This window comes from Gobius niger (assembly GCF_951799975.1).
Source record: "Gobius niger genome assembly, chromosome: 8".
NCBI classification, from domain to species: domain Eukaryota; kingdom Metazoa; phylum Chordata; class Actinopteri; order Gobiiformes; family Gobiidae; genus Gobius; species Gobius niger.
The window spans coordinates 3,150,568-3,165,720 of record NC_136859.1 but is presented as its reverse complement, the minus strand read 5'-3'; the positions used below and the strand labels follow the sequence as shown (position 1 = coordinate 3,165,720).

General features: G+C 42.3%; 1 long non-coding RNA gene across 1 annotated transcript in view; it reads right to left on the bottom strand.

Moving 5' to 3' along the window:
• Positions 1 to 3,524: 3,524 nt before the first annotated feature.
• Positions 3,525 to 15,153, bottom strand: part of LOC306966347 — a 347,602-nt gene continuing 335,973 nt past the window's right edge. The window contains exons 2-3 of the long non-coding RNA XR_013793097.1: positions 9,269 to 9,569; positions 3,525 to 3,658 (exon numbers count right to left, since the gene is read on the bottom strand). This is a non-coding gene — a long non-coding RNA (uncharacterized lncRNA). The remainder of the gene's footprint in view (positions 3,659 to 9,268; positions 9,570 to 15,153) is intronic.

The window sequence follows — 15,153 nt, the reverse complement described above, 5'->3', positions numbered from 1 at the left end:
TGTTGGACCCGCACTGACTGTCTGGCTTTGTTACTGAAGCTTCTGTGGTTTAAAACACCTCGCTAGTGCTACAGATGGAGATTAAAAAGCTACAATCCGGTACAAACATCTCTGCTCTCCAGCTTCATGTAATTAAATAAATAAATGTTAAATTAAAGGGAGTGTCTGTTGTCAGGTCTGTCTGTAAAGCAGGTCTTACCTCTGCTCTTCAGGAGGAGCTTCTCTAAAGTCAGGAGGCCAGTGTTTGGAGCGAGGACTTTTCAAAGACCCAGAGCTGGAGCAGGTTTAGATCTGGGTTCAGACCCGGGGCCAGGTGGGTCCGTGTTGTAGGTGCTGAGAATCAGAAGAAGAGTCCGTTTGAACAGAACAGTCGACGGTTGATGAGTTGTTTTTATGTAATTTGGAAAACATGGCTCAACAGCAGAAGAAGATTCACCATCAGGCAGGAGAGACGCCTCTTCCAGCTCTGGGCTCTTACTGGAAAAATACAAGTTCTTTTAACTTCATGCTTTAACGAAGGACAAATAAATACATGATTCTAATAAAATATGTTTTCAAATGACGAATATTTTGACTATTGATGTTTTCTTTTCATTCAAATTTTAAAAAATCCGTGTGTCCTGTGACTTCTTCCTCCTGTGTCTGGGCAGGTTTTCTCAGTGAGTTTGAGTAATCCTGCATATTTATCCACCAGAGGGCGCTCCAACACAGTGAGAAGATGCTCTAACTCTGACTCTGCACTTCATCTGTGAATGCTGAAGAATGAGGAGCAGGTTGATCGTAGTGAAAGAGGACATGAAGTTGGTGTGAGTGGAGATGATGCAGAGGAGAGGTTCAGATGGAGCAGTAATGGATGGAGCCCAGACGGTGCATTTATTTGTAAAGCACGAGCCTGTTTGTTTAAGAATGTACTTTCTTCACCACCTCGTCTATTGTGTCTCTGAACCAGGACTAAAGGAAGAGTCTGAGGGGAACCTGTGTGTCCTGAGAACATGTCTCACCTCTGGTCTTCAGGAGGAGCTTCTCTACACTCGAAAAAGTCATCATGGACTTGCATTGACTTTAACTATTGTGTTAATGGAAGTAGAAAATGTGCATTGTTTGTTTTATGTGCTTTGGTTGTGATTTATTTATTTATTGACCTTTATTTACCCCTCCTGGAACGGCCACCTTAACGTGGTGGGGTCTCCCAGGGCAAACAGGTCCGAGGTGATGGGTCAGACAAAGAGCGGGTCAGAAGCCCCTTATGAGAGACCGACAGGCCCGGTTAGAACCTGAGGCCGTCCTTCTGTGGACCCACCACCTGCAGGGGGCGCCATGAGGAGCTGGTGCAATGTGATCTGGGCTCCAACAGCCGCCCCTGCGACCCGGCAACGGACAAGTGGAAGAAAATGGATGGATGGACCTTTATTTAACCAGGAATGTCCCACTGAGATTAAGAATCTCTTTTTCAGGGGAGTCCTGGCCCCAGAGGGGAATCTATTGTACATGTTTTGAGTGGTAGGGGAAACCGGAGTACCCGGAGGAAACCTACGCCGACACGGGGAGAACATGCAAACTCCACACAGAAAGGCCCCGTCCAGGTTGGAATCGAACCCGGGACCTTCTAGCTGTGAGGCGTGAGCGCTAACCACTGCGCCACCGCCAGATTTTAATCTTTACTAAAGATTTTAGATTTTAGAAACTATAGATTTTAATCTTTAGTTTCACTCAAAAACTCAAGATGTTGAATTAGGTTAAAATACACCCTTGTTTAGAGGGACATTTTCTCATTAAAACAACTATAGTGAAAATCTAGTTGCACTGACACAAAAAGCACTCCCACAACTCAGTTTTTTGGGTCGGCACCAGGCTCCGCCCACTGGACACGTCTGGGCCAGGGTTGCCAGGTATAGGCAGCCAAACCCGTCCAAAATGATCTGAAAAACGCGGACATACGGCGCGGCTAGAATTTTCAATATTGTTTATTAGTTAACAGAGCCCATGTGCTCCTACATGATGAGAAACCGCCCCTGCTCCCCTCCCTTATTGAAAAAGCAGCTCACAGAGCCTTGGATTTGCCTTCGAAATAGTGATTTTGATCAATTCAACACTGATTACAGCAAGACAAAAAACCACAGACAGTTTTTTTCACCCGCGGAATGGCTTTAAAAACCGCCCGATTATGCGGTTTAACCGCAGACCTGGCAACCCTGGTCTGGGCCAGTTCAGAACAGAGCACGTGGCTGCACTGTCCTTGACCTGTCTGGCTTCTTCACAAAGGAGGAAGAAACTTTGTTAAGCCAAGTTTTTAAGGTACATATCCATTATTTAACACAGAAAAATAGTTTTGAACTGATGATATGAGCAGCATGTCTATTAAGTTAGTCGGTTTACCATTAAAACATGTGCAACTGCAGAATTCATCTGAGACTTGTTCATCAGACTTTTTTTTTTTTCTCTCTTTGCTCAAATAGATTGTTTTGGCCTGTCTTAGGAAGGAAACCAATGCTGTTTGTAACATTCTGCAATAACATTTTTCAAAATGGATCTGCACTACAAAAAGTAAATATCAAGCTTTGGCTTAAATGACTTGAATTGAGGAAATGTTTCTTGTTTTGAGCGGTTTTCACTCATTTAGACACTTTTCCTGATCAGACCAAGTTTCCTTTGCTTGTTTGAGGACATTTCAGACCAGTTCTAGGGTAAATCTCGCCTGAAATAAGAAAGTAAAATTGCCAATGAGATAAGACCAATTTTCTTTCCCCATTGGCAAAGAAAATGACCTGAAATAAGGACGAAATGTATCGAAACGAGTCAGAAACATCTCGGAACAAGTGAAATAATCCAGGACAAATGCCCAAGAACTTCTTAACTAGTCAAAACAACAACAAATTGGATTATTATGCTCAAATTGAGATGTTTAGACGGATCTAGTTAATTAGTTGTTGCAGTGTAGGATCTGCAGAGTCTGCTGTGAAAGCCTGCACTTTTCAATCCATCACAGGTCATTCATTTTTATTTTTTCCATCTTTACACATTTGTATATATATTTCATGTCTATCACTTTGTATTCATTAGGATGTGTTGTTCAAGTCTTGCATATTGCAATACATGACCTTTATTGATTTATTTTTGCCTGTTTAACTGTGATATTGTTTTGTGTTGTGTATTTTATAGCTGAATGAAGAATTTAAAAAAAAAAGCCTGGAGTCGACATTTATGGCACAGCTGGATCTTTGTTCGTTGAAGCTTTTGGAACTGGGATCCTGGTGTTGCAAGAGTAGTGTTTGGTTGAGCATTACCACCACCACGCCAGTAGAGGGCGCGCCTGACTTATCTTCTAGAGAAGAAGGGGGTGCGTGTTTTGTTTTGAAGTTATCATGGCCGCATGCATTCGGCTCGGCCCCGTAAGAAAAGTGTTGTAAGTTCTGTTTTTGTGGCGGTATAAAATAAATGCCAGCTACCGAAGGAAACTGCTGCCTCATCTTTACTATCCTGCTCTACGTGAGCAACGAATGGGGTTTTAACTCGGAAGTCTGTATTTGTTACTTCAGCCCTGGAGCTGCACTGAGTTCCCCTGTTTCCCCTGTCTGCTAAGAGGGGTAACGGGAAAAGTTAACACTGGCGACCACGAAGGGACTGCTTCACGTTTTCAAGATACCAGGGGTTGGGATTACTGGTGCTTTGATGCGCTAAAAGTTGAGTTTTTGTTTTTGTCAAACAGGCGACTATTGGTACGCCTTTTTTCATCCGACATATGGATGAGCATAACAATTTTTTTGATCGGAAGAGACTTGTTTTTTTCAGTATTTTCGGTGTAGGTGCACGTGTTTTTTTTGTGTTTTATAAATGCGAGAGCCAACTACAATATTTGCTTGAATTAAAATACATTAAAAAGATGGTTAAGTATTTAATCGCAAAGTTAAGTGGTGAAATTACACTTTGGGACTATGTGTGATTTAAAAATTATTTCATGGAACGTGAACGGGATTAATAATGAAGTAAAGAGAAAATCTATATTGTTGTATCTGGACAGAGAAGGTGCTGATATACTCTTCCTCCAAGAAACACATTTAAAAAAATATGGTAGTCAAAAACTAAAGAAGGACATAAAGGGTCAATTATTCTATAGTGCTTTAGAAGCATCCAGAAGAGGAGTAGCAATTATTATTAAACCCAATATCAATTTTGAAAAAGAAGAAGTATGGACCGATAAAGAAGGCCGCTATGTGATGGTTATTGGTAAAATCGAAACTATTCAAGTAACACTACTGAATGTATACTACCCACCTGAACAGGATGCAACCTTCATGAAACAAGTGATTGATATGTTGGTAACAAAAAGTAAAGGAGTAGTGATAGCAGGGGGTGATTTAAATCTTACAATGAATCCAAAATTGGATTCGTCAAAAGCAAAGCTACACCGGGCAGAAAAAGTGGCAGATATGTTACGGAAAGCATGTTCTGAATTAGGACTTATAGATGTTTGGAGAACTCTCCATCCAAATAAAAAAGAATACACATTCTACTCGGGTAGACACTCAGTGTACAACAGATTAGACTATTTTTTTATGTTTAAAAAATATTTAACTAATGTGAGAGGTTGTATAATACACTCAATACATCTGTCAGATCATGCTGCAGTGACACTTACAGTAAAATTAGATATAAGACCAAAACAGAAAAACATCTGGAGACTAAATAACTCCCTGCTCCAAGACAAACATTTTGTTAATCGACTACAGACTGTATTGGTGGATTATATGGAAATAAATAATATAAATGACATAAATCCAGTGTTATTATGGGAAGGCGCTAAAGCAGTTTTGAGGGGACATATAATTTCATTAGCATCAAGTAAAAACAGATTAAGAGAATATCAACGTAAAAGACTTACTGAAGAAATAAAACTATTAGAAGTTAAAGTTAGAGAGACAAATAGTGTTACAGACAACATTCAGCTGAAGAAGAAGAGATCTACTCTCAAAACGCTTTATAATCAAGAAGTGGAGAAAATGTTAAGATTTACAAAGCAAGAGAGTTATGATTGTGGGCCAAACTCTTTAAAGAGACTAGCTTACAAAGTGAAAAATCAAACAAAGAAAGCCTACATTACAAAAATCAATGATGGAAAAAATGAGACAAAAATTAAGCATGAGGAAATAGCAGAGGAATTTGCAAATTACTATGAATTACTATACAAGAAGGAAGAGGCACAAATTAAACAAATTCAAATGTATTTAAATAATATTAATGTACCAAAAATAACACCTGAACAAAAAATAATGTTGAAAAAACCCATTACATGTGTGGAAATACATGAACAAATAAAGAAACTAAAAACAGGAACCTCTCCGGGAGATGATGGCTATACAAATGAATTTTATAAAAAATTCTCAATCCAAATAACCCCATTACTTATGGGAGCATACAATCATGCAAACAGGAATTTGGGGACAAACATGGCAATCAGCCTTAATAACTCTAATTTATAAAGAAGGGAAAGACGCAACGAAATGTGCCTCCTATCGGCCTATCTCCCTCTTAAATACAGATCATAAGATAGTTACAGGTATTATCGCCAATAGGTTGAAGAATTGTATTGTAAATATAATTGACCCAGATCAGTGTGGATTTATAACAGGGAGATTACTATCAGATAATATAAGACGAACAGTTAATGTAATAGATTACGCACAAAAAAATCAACTGGATTTGACATTATTGACAATAGATGCCGAGAAGGCCTTTGATTTAGTGAGTTGGCCTTTCTTGTTTGAAATGTTAGAGTATTATGATTTGGGGACGGAGTTCAAGTCATGGATACAAGCCCTTTACAGTAATCCGACCTCCAGAGTGAAAACAAATGGGACGCTATCTAGATGTGTCACAATCCAAAGGGGAATACGCCAGGGCGATCCTCTCTCATCGTTATTATTTGTAATGTATATAGAAGTGCTGGCAGCAGCAATTAGACAAAATGAAAGTGTAACAGGGATACAGATTGGGAATGAGGTACATAAATTAGCGTTATATGCTGACGATCTCATAATGTATCTCACGAAACCTGAAGATTCGCTTCCAAAATTAATGGACATGATTAAAGAATTTAGTACACAATCTGGATTTAAACTCAATGAAAGTAAATGTGAAGCGTTGACAATAGGTAATCCCATTTGTCAAACTCTGAAAGACAACTATAAATTCCACTGGGATGTTTCAAAACTGAAATATTTAGGGGTGTATATCGCCAATAATTTAGGGGACCTTTTTGAGTTGAATTATGGTATACTGGAAAAAAAGTTAAGAATGGATATGAATAGATGGAAATTGTTTTCACTGGGATTACTAAGCAGAATCGAAATTATTAAAATGATGGTCCTACCTCAGTACCTATTTTTATTTCAAGCAATTCCAATATCATTGTCGAAAACGAATTTTTACTCTTGGAATAGGATGATTGCAGACTTTATTTGGAACAACAGAAAACATAGAATTAAATTTAAACTCTTGCTAAAATCCAAAGAGGAGGGTGGACTAGGATTACCAAATTTACAAAATTATTTCTACGCAACCCAATTACTTATAATAATGAAATGGAGGAATGTAAAAAGTGAATCAAAATGGATTATTACCGAAAGGGCAATGGTAGATATACCTTTAGCAACACTCCCCTTTCTGGAAAAAAATCAATGGAAAAGATATCAAGGACAGAGCTTTTGTGTTTTAAATACATTAAAAATCTGGAAAGACATCTGTAGAGTAGCACAAATTGACAATGGATTGTCTCTGCTTAGAGAAATGAGAAATGATCCTGATTTTACTGCAAATAAGATGGACAGAATCCTTGAGGATTGGGCAGATAAAGGGCTGACAACATACACCCAGATGATAACAAAAAATACCATAGACTCTTTTGAAATGGTTGTATCTAAATTTAAAATTGACAAGAAGCATTTCTTTAAATATTTGCAAATAAGAAGCTACTTAATGAAACATTTGAAACACAACAAGAATAGATTAACAAAATATCTTGTCAATAAAAATAAAGGGAAATTATGTGAAATGTATAAACTATTACAAGAATATATGATAGTGGAAAATAAAACTAAGTGTAAATGGGAGAAAGAATTGATCACCACAATAGAACAAGAAGATTGGGATAAATCGGTAAAAGAAAACTTAGGAGTAACTCACTCAAAATTTTGGCGCGAATTTGCCTGGAAAGTGTGTGTGAGGTATTTTATCAGCCCAGCAGAGAGTGGAAAATATCTACCCAAAGGAGAGACAAATTGCTGGAGAGGGTGTGGGGAACAAGAGGCACATCTTACTCATATGTTATTTACCTGTCCAGTAGTTTCACCTTTTTGGGAACAAGTAAAACATATGATAAAAAGACTACTGTGCATAAGAGGAAATTTGGAGACCAAAAATCTACTGGGGCTAGACATTATGGATAAAATCGGAAGATTAGACACCCCAGTTTTCAACATTATGAGAATAGTTGCTATTAAACAAATTACCAAAATATGGAAAGGAAATGTAACCCCAACCTTGCAATCTTGGAAAATAGCTCTCCAAAATGTATTGGAGATGGAGAAAGTGATGTACACCATTCGAGACAAAAATGAAATTTTCAAAAAATTATATAATCACACTCTTTGCATATTAAATAATATCGACGAATAGAAGAGAAATAAATAGTAAAAATAAAGGAAACGAAAAAACTTAGTGGATACTCGCTTATTCAATCTAATTTTTAATTTGTATTATAAGTTTTTCATCCTTGTTATTAATTATTTTATTTATTTATTTTTTTAATATATTTTTTTTTTTCTCATGGGGAAGGTGGTATGTCTGTACGTAGAGTTGTATATATATTTGTTGTAGCAGCATGAAAAGACATAAGTACATGGCAGGTGAAGGAATTTATATGGTAAGTATATACACTTGGTATGTATATGTGTACATGTATTGTATAAATGTAGACCGTCGGCTACCACTTTATATGTGTATGAATGTTTGCTGTTGCTTGACTATGTACACATAGGTAGTCCTACAAAAAGAGAGGGAAGAGAGAAAAGAAAAAGATATATGCATGTGTGTATGTTTGTGTGAGTGTTTATATATATATGTGTACATGGGTGTGCGTGTGTGCATATGTACATGTATACAATAAAAATTAGGCTGACAGTGATGTAGTGGTGTGACGGTGGTGACGGCTCACTGGCGTAGTCTGAGTGTATTGCGTGTGGGTGAGTGTGGGTGTGGGTGTGTGGGCGTATATGGGTACGCTTAAAGTACGGGTAAATTAAAAACAAATAAATAAAAACAAACTTTCAGCGTAGGGTAAGCGGGTGCGGGGTGGCTCTGGGAGACCACGCTTCTCTCAACAGTTACCCCGCATACCTTGCTTTTTTAATGCACCATACAGCACAGGGCCCAGCACAAACATACATACACATCAGTACAGGGTGAGCAGGAGTGGCTGAATGTCAGGGGTGTAGCACCCCTGGACCTCTGCTAACGCCTGTTGTTTTAAACACACCACCTACCTTAGGGCATAACACGATCAATCATTAAGGAAGGGTAAGCGGGTGCCGGGCAGCTGGGAGAGGTCACATCTTTCGACAGCTGTCCGCTCAAACCTTGCTTTACTTTTAATGCAACACAAAGCATAGGGTCCATCACAAATGCCCCCATACTACTCTTTCCCTTTGTGTATACGCTGTGGGCGTACCTGTGTACGCCTTGTACGCGCATGTTTGTGTGTGTATGTGAATGGTGGGTGTTTCGATGGCATCACCGGTGCCTCTGTCGACGCGGTTGTCATCACTACATCACTGTAACCCATGTAGAATTAACAAAATAGTACTGAAAATGAAAGAATTTCTTTGGATTTAATAAAGGGAAAGAAAAGGGAAGAGAGAGAAAGGGAAAAGGAAGGGAATGGCTGAGATGTATGTGGATAAGTATGTGGGGGTGTACGTGCGTATGTGTGCATGTGTGTACATGTGCACGGGTAGACTTATATATGTGTCTATATGTGCTTGTATGCCTTAGCTATTATTAATATTGGTACTATTATTGTTTTATGTTTATTTTTTATAATTATTATAATTGTTACCATTTATTTGCTGTTTCTGCACTGGGTGTAAAAAACAAAACAAAACAAAAAACATTTGTGTTAATTCTGACACGCTAACTGTGTAAATTGTAAAAATGAAACTTATGGCACAATAAAGTAATAAAAAAATAAAAAAAATAAAAAGATACCAGGGGTGACCAAAGAAGTCACTGAAGTAAAATCGAGAGCAGACGGTTAAGCGGAGACAGAGCTACTATGGCGGCCGCAGCCAATGAAGGAAATGCATACGGACAAGTGACTACATGCTCCAACCCTTTTATGACAATAACACATACCAATGATGTGGCTATAGCAGCCAATGTGGACATGGAGATGAGAGCAGATGTGGCCTCTGAAAGTTACAACCCGTTTTTGTGCAACAATGAACCAGCAGCCAATGTGGACACTGGGAGAGATGTGGGTTTTGGAAGCTATAACCCGTTTTTGTGTCACAATGAGCCTGCGGAGCAAGGAGTCGAAGCTGCGGCACCTATCTTGCACAGCACTAACCCCTTTCTCGACATGGTAGGGGTGGTTCCGGTATGGGCTTTAAGCACAAATCCATTTGCACTGGACATGAGGGAAATTTTGTCCACAGTACGCCCTTGCATTGCCCACCTCCCCATTCGTGTTCCATCATTCCTGCCTCGAGCTTTATCCCCATGAAAGACTTTCAATATGAACTCCCCACTGAACCTTTCAAGGACAATGCAATACAACAGCGCTGTGAGCCGCAGATACTTCCACAACGGTGTTCTCACACCCGCCGCCAAGCTTTGTCCGAGAGTGAAGAGGAATGCGACCAGCGAGAAAAGATCCCAACCCTGCGTCCTGGACAGTATGATGGCACAACCCCTTGGAAGGAGTTCCTACATCGATTTGAAAGTTGTGCTGAAGCAAACTACTGGTCGGAGAGAACAAAAACCATCCAGCTGAAGTTCTGTTTAGTGGGAGCTGCTGGTGCCATCATTCACAGGAACCCCCGATCCTCACAGTGGAACTATACCCGCCTGGTGGAAGAAGTAGAGACTGCATATGGTCCATCTTCTGAATATGCAACGGCTGTGGCTATTGAACTAAGGCAGCGTGTCCGGCAACCTGATGAGGCTCTTCATACGTTAAGAGACGACATATATGAGAAAATAGCGGTGGCATATAGCGACAGGACTGAAACAGAGCAGGATTCCATTGGTGTCGAAATTTTCACTAATGCGGTTGGCAAAGCTGAGATTGTACAAAAGCTACTTGAGCAACGACCCCGCAACCTGTCCCATGCTTATGAAGTAGCCCGTCGTTTTGAAGCCATAAAACAGGCTGCTTCAAACGTCACTAATCTTATGCAGTCCGCAGCACGCTCTTTGCCCGACAAGAAACCCCGCACTGCTGTCATCCGAGAAGGGTTGACTGAAACATCATCCATGGTGGTCTCCCCGGCGCGCAGCCCTGAGCGTGAGGCCCTCGATCAACAGGTCACTCATACGAGAAAGAAAGGCTCGAGGTACAAGGATGTAGCCCGTTGCAGAAATTGCTTTGGTATAGGCCATTTTCGGAGAGAGTGTCCATCCCCCAGGAAGATGGTAAAGGCTCAAATTCCATTCCATCCCACAGAAACGCAAGAGGCTGCAGTTCTCCACCTTAAAACAAGCAACCAAGAAATGAGCATTAATATGCAGTTGTTTGGACTAGATGTGTGTGCCGTTCTGGACAGTGGAGCTAGGCGAAGTGTGCTCCCTTTGGATCTATACAACTCCATCAGGGGAGAGCTCCGCCCCCACCTTTACACATCCTCAGTGAAGACTCTTCTTGGTGTTGTCCCTGGAGATGTCCCAGTTCGTGGTGAGACTCATGTCCCTGTCCAGATCAATAACCGTGAAGTGAGTGTAGATTTCCTGATTGCTGATATTGCCAGTAATGAAGTTTTGCTGGGTCATCCCTTTCTGACACAAGCAGGAGCCCACCTGGACTTTGGTAATCAACGCATCACCCTATTTGGCGAGGTCGTCCCCTACTTTTCCTCTGCTGGTAACTCCAAGGCACATGCTGTACGTGTCGGTCGGACAGTGGTCATTGAGCCTGGGCAGGAGTACATTTTGAAAGGCGGTGTGCGCTTCAGAGGTCCGGTCCAGGGTGATTTAATGCTCAGTCCAACTAGAGGTTTTGTTGAAAAACATGGGGTGCTTGTTGCCCGTGTTCTGGTTGCAGCCCAGCCATCAAAAGCTGTCCCCATACGTCTCTTTAATCCTGGACATACAGCGGTAACCATCAAAGAAGGGGCTGTGGCAGGGTTTCTTCACTCTGCCAAAGCTCTGCAGCCCTCTGTCTCCCGCACAGACTCCTCAGCCATTACAACTCCTCCCACAGTTCCTCAGCATTTACAGGAACTATACTCTCTAAGCTGTACCAACCTCACCGAAAGTGAACAAGATCAGCTGGCACAGCTTCTGTCTACATATGGCAGTGTGTTTTCCACGGGCCCTAGCGATCTTGGACGTACCAGCTTGGTTCAACACGATATCTTCACACGACCTGGTGCCCCCATCAAACAATCACCCCGCCGAATGGCAGCAGAGAAGCAAGGTGAGTCAGAGCAACAAGTTCAGCAAAGTTTACAAGATGGACTGCCACAACGCAGTCATAGTAGCTGGGCGTCACCTATTGTCATGGTGCGAAAAAAAGACGGTACGTATCGCCTTTGCATTGACTATAGAGCTCGACTGTACTATTAAAGATGCCTATCCTCTCCCCCGTATTCAAGATACTCTTGACACCCTGTCTTCAGCAAAGTGGTTCAGCACGCTCGACCTCGCTTCTGGATACTGGCAGGTGGAGTTGACTCCCAGAGCACGTCGGGCCGCTGCTTTCTGCACCAGGAATGGACTGTTCGAGTGGAACGTCATGCCATTTGGACTATGCAACGCACCCGCAACGTTTCAGCGGCTTATGGACCGCGTGATGGCAGGGCTTCAATGGGAGACATGTCTGGTCTATCTTGATGACATCATTGTTCCTGCCGGGGATGTTCCTTAAATGCTGTTGCGCCTCAGCCAAGTATTCACTCGGCTCCAACAAGCTAATTTAAAACTAAAACTCACAAAGTGCCACCTTTTTCGGCATCAGGTCGCATACCTGGGGCACATTGTGTCGGAACATGGCATTGCTACTGACCCTGAAAAGGTTGAGAAGGTGAGGGAGTGGCCAGCCCCAACATCCATCCAGGAGGTCCGTAGATTTATTGGCCTCGCCTCTTATTATCGGAGGTTTATAAAAGACTTTGCCACTGCAGCTGAGCCCCTGCACTCTCTCACTCGCAAGCATGCTCGTTTCCAGTGGGGCAAAGACCAACAAGCAGCATTCAACACCCTGAAGCAACTGCTGACCACAGCACCAGTCCTCGCTTACCCACTTAACCAAGGTAACATGATTTTGGACACTGATGCAAGTGATACGGGTATTGGGGCTGTTTTGTCTCAAGTGCAGCAAGACCAGGAGCGTGTTTTAGCTTATGGTAGCCGTAAGTTGTCAAAAAACGAGCAAAATTACTGTACCACCAGGCGGGAACTGTTGGCTGTTGTTGAATTTACAGCCCATTTTCGGCAGTATCTGTTGGGGCGCCATTTCACAGTGCGCACAGACCACAGCAGCCTACGTTGGTTGACACGGATGAAGGAGCCTGAGGGACAACTAGCAAGATGGCTCGAAAAACTTGCGGAGTACAACTTTGATATTATCCATCGACCAGGCCAGCAACACAGCAATGCTGATAGCTTGTCAAGACGCCCTTGCCGCCAGTCCTGTCCATGCAAGCTACAAGAGCAGTCACTCCTTAAAAATGTAAGTGACCTGGAAGTGCAGTGTGACTTGCATGAGATACAAGCCACGTCAGGTACAGTGGGGGTAGTTGAAACCAGTGCTGACTCTTTAATCTGTCCTGAAACTGAGATGATATACCTGACACAGACAAATAAGTCCCTGTTGTTTCCCGGTTGGACTACGGACCAACTTCGTCAGTTTCAGGAGGCCGACACTGACATTGCTCCGATCAAGGCATGGATGGAAAGTAGCCCCAATCGCCATCAATGGACTACTGTAGCCCCCCACAGCCCAGCAACTAAGGCCTATTGGAGCCAGTGGAAGAGGTTTTATCTAAAAGAAGGTATACTTTTTCGCAAATTTTATTGCCAAAATGACTCTCAGTTTTACCCCCAGTTGGTGTTACCACATGCCTTTCGGTCAGACATCTTTAAGCAGATGCATGAAGGTCCCATTGGAGGACATTTTGGAGTTGAACGCACAGTGGCCCGCCTGCAAACAAGGTTTTACTGGTACCATATGCGAGAGGACACAGCTCTTTATTGTCGAACTTGCTTAAGCTGTGCATCGAAGGCCAGACCATTAAAGACACCACAAGCCCCTATGGGAACCGTTAGAGTCGGGGCCCCTTTTGAACGTATAGCTGTGGACATCATGGGACCATTGAATGAAACTGAGCGCCACAATCGTTACATAATGGTTGTGCAAGATGCTTTTACCAAGTTGGTTGAAGCCTTTGCCCTAGAGAACCAACAAGCTGTGACAGTGGCCGAAGTTCTCACTTCACAATGGGTTTGTCGCTATGGGGCACCACAGGTTTTGCACAGTGACCAAGGCCGTAACTTTGAATCTGACGTGTACCAGGAAATGTGCCGCCTGTTCAATATTGACAAGACTCACACGACACCATTTAGGCCTCAGTCGGATGGACAAGTAGAAAGATTTAATGCCACTTTACAAAAGATCCTATCCACCACGGCTGAGCAGTGCCATTGGGACTGGGACCTCATGATTCCCTATGCTCTCATGGCCTACAGAGCAACAAAACACAGCGCCACTAAGTTCACACCTAACTACTTAGTGTTTGGGCGTGAGATGAGCGAGCCAGTTGATTTGGTGGTCGGCCTACCTCCTGATGATGACACAGCGGAATCTGCCACTATGTATGTTCAGCAACTTCGAGAAAGGCTTGAGTTAGCACACCTCATTGCCCGGGACGTGCTTGGCGAGTCAGTGATTCGTGCCAAAAGACAGTATGACAAAAACTGCTGTCGTACGCAGTACCACATAGGGGACGCTGTGTGGTACCTCATTAAGGGCACAAATAAGGTCAAGAACAAGGTGAAAAAGTTCCTGCCATCCTATGAAGGCCCCTATTTTGTCCTGGGACAACTAGATGACCTCGTCTATCGTATTCAAAGAAGTCCAAAGACAAAAGGAAAGGTTGTCCACCATGACCAGCTAAAACCTTATCGCAGCCGGGACACCTTAGACAACACTTGGGCTCTTGACCTTGCACAAAGGTGGTTGCCAGAGGAGGTTCCACCACCCCCTCTTGAAGTGGATATCACAGACGTGGACATTTCTCTGTCTGGCCTCTTCAATGATTCTGAGAGCCTTGGGAATAACAACAGTACATTGCTAGCACTGCCTGCCTCTGATACAGTCTCTGTTCTGTCTGATTCCGGCTTCCCATTTACCCAGGGCCCAGCTAATGATTGGCACAGTGTGGGTGGAGCTCAGGGACAGCGCCACCACAGTCAGCGTCCTCAAAGACCGAGACGTTGTACCAGACCACCTGACAGGTTTGGTGAATGGATATGCTGAACTGTTATTGACATTTATGGTTTAAACACTTTATCAAACCATTTTTGAGATGATGTCATGTCTCCATGTGTTCCTTGCTATATTGTGTTAAAAAAAAAAAAAAAAAAAATGTTGTTGCTTCCTCTCTGGGAATTTCATACTGAGCTAACAGTAACGTATTCAAAGTGTGTACTGGAGTAGAATTATTTTGGAATTAATGCTATCCAGAGTGGGGGTAGTGTTGCAAGAGTAGTAGGTGGTATAAAATAAATGCCAGCTACCGAAGGAAACTGCTGCCTCATCTTTACTATCCTGCACTACGTGAGCAACGAATGGGTTTTTAACTCGGAAGTCTGTATTTGTTACTTCAGCCCTGGAGCTGCACTGAGTTCCCCTGTTTCCCCTGTCTGCTAAGAGAGGTAACGGGA